This window comes from Alosa sapidissima, chromosome 2, assembly GCF_018492685.1.
Source record: "Alosa sapidissima isolate fAloSap1 chromosome 2, fAloSap1.pri, whole genome shotgun sequence".
NCBI lineage: Eukaryota > Metazoa > Chordata > Actinopteri > Clupeiformes > Clupeidae > Alosa > Alosa sapidissima.
Window position 1 is genome coordinate 30814227 of NC_055958.1, and position 1932 is coordinate 30816158.

At 43.9% G+C, this 1932-nt stretch overlaps 1 long non-coding RNA gene across 1 annotated transcript; it reads left to right on the plus strand.

The window, feature by feature from the left end:
- The first annotated feature begins 328 nt into the window (after nt 1-328).
- Nucleotides 329-1380, plus strand: LOC121702858. The gene is made up of 3 exons (XR_006029210.1): nt 329-388; nt 508-597; nt 1094-1380. It is a non-coding gene; the product is annotated as an uncharacterized LOC121702858 (long non-coding RNA).
- Nucleotides 1381-1932: the final 552 nt, after the last annotated feature.

Below are 1932 nucleotides of genomic sequence, written 5' to 3' on the forward strand. Positions count from 1 at the left end.
GGCATACTCTGAAGCACGGACGGCAGAGCCGCTTTTGCCCCTTGCCCTGCATTTGACTGTTTTATCACCTTCAGAAGGCAAGTTGACCTGAACAGACATTTCTGTACTTACAATTAACATATTTATTTTATAGTGTCACCAGGTATTAACAGAATTGCCTGTAGAATGAACACAAAATATAGTTTTAATGTCTTATCTTTTCTTTTTTGTTGTCATATTCTGCATTCACTGCATCCTCATGGAATTCAACTGTCTGATGTCTGCTGATCTCCGGAGAACCTTCCTCAGTGAACTTGATGAATATCTGCCCATGTTTCTTGTCCTTTTCAGAAAAAGGGACCCTGCCATCACAAAGCTCCACGACATTCTTAGATGGCTTAATGCACATGTAAGTATTGAACATATGAATCCTGCATTCTATGATGTGAATATTAATGAGCTCTGACTTTTTCTATTTTGTTTTTGTTTAACATTGTTTGCGTTTGTGTGTTTCCTTTTGCATTTCAGGATTCCAACCAGAATAAGCGAACAACAGTCTTGCCTGGCATGCCCCACTTCCTTCGTCAAGATTCTTACAGCATTCTAAAGACCTGTGAGGTAGGTGTAAAAGTTCAGCAAATGACTTCAAATGTGATTTGGAAGCACTGGTTGAAATACAAGGACGTGCTCTACAGATGGAAACTCATCATTTTATAAAGCATGTAACATTGTATTTGAACTAAGCAGATTATTGTAACTGTTCTAAACTGTAATAGAATAAAAGCATGTCACTATGGTCTTTCCTCTGCTGCACTCATCCATTGCCTACACTTAAGTCATCAAGGTAATTTGTTACTGGGTGCATAATGTAAAGGAGGCTGTCAATGAAGTCGAAGCCAGTATCTGACCCATCTTATTATTCCATTGTGCAAGCCTTTAAAAAGCTAAACCGAACACTCGCATATTGCTGCACCATCCATTCTAGTTTGCTTGTCCAGAATCCTGCCTTGGGTTACTGACCCATAATAGATCTGCTGCCGCGTCAGTGGCAGGAGTGTTCCGCAACACATTGGCAATATCTAAGCCAACACCTGTGACCTGTGGATCTCTCCAGGAAAAAGGACGATCTGACTGCCGGTCCCGGTGCCAGGACCCAGATGTCTCACGGAGAGATGTTCCCTCTGCAGCATGGTGGTGAGGTGGGGCTCTGAGGCCTGCGGATGCATACAGGCAGCTGGTGCTCAATTGGGGGGGGCTGTTTGTTCTTTGCTTCCTGTCGTCGTTTGTATGCTTATAAAACCTGTAGCCCCTCATAGCCTACCCCTACACCATACAAAACAACCCTCTTCATAGATAATACATACATATACAATACATATGCTTTTAGCGATGCTAATTCCAAATGATGTCAGCTTGTCTCTGCTTTAAATGTCAAAGCCTCTCCCCAATTCACAGGGAGTTAGACAGCTATTTTGAGTGTATAACTTTTAGGGGTCTTACCTCAGGAGTAAGTGGTCCTTGAAATGTTTAAACTGATCTTTAATGGTGAGTCTGCAGTCTGCTCACTGAACCCTCATCTAAATCATCCAGCCCCTGTGATAGACAGCTCCAACAACCGTCTTCTTGACCGCTGATAACAAGAGGACGGTGCAGGGGCGGGGGTTATTTTGGGATGATGGGGGGGGGGGGGGGGGGGGGGGCGGCAGTTTGCTGCTGCTGCTGCGTTATTGTGCACAATCTCCTTCTTATCTTCTCTCGCCCCTACACCCCACGTCTCTCTCCTCTCTCCTCTAGCTAAGTGTACAACTGCACCACATCCACACAGGTAGGCTACTCACAGACCTCTTCTGAAGCCACATTTGTTTTAAAAGTATCTCAGTAGGAATGGCACAATTGCTGATATTTCATGCTTGAGTGCTTTACCAAAGAAAGTGCCCTTACCTTAGAAAGTGC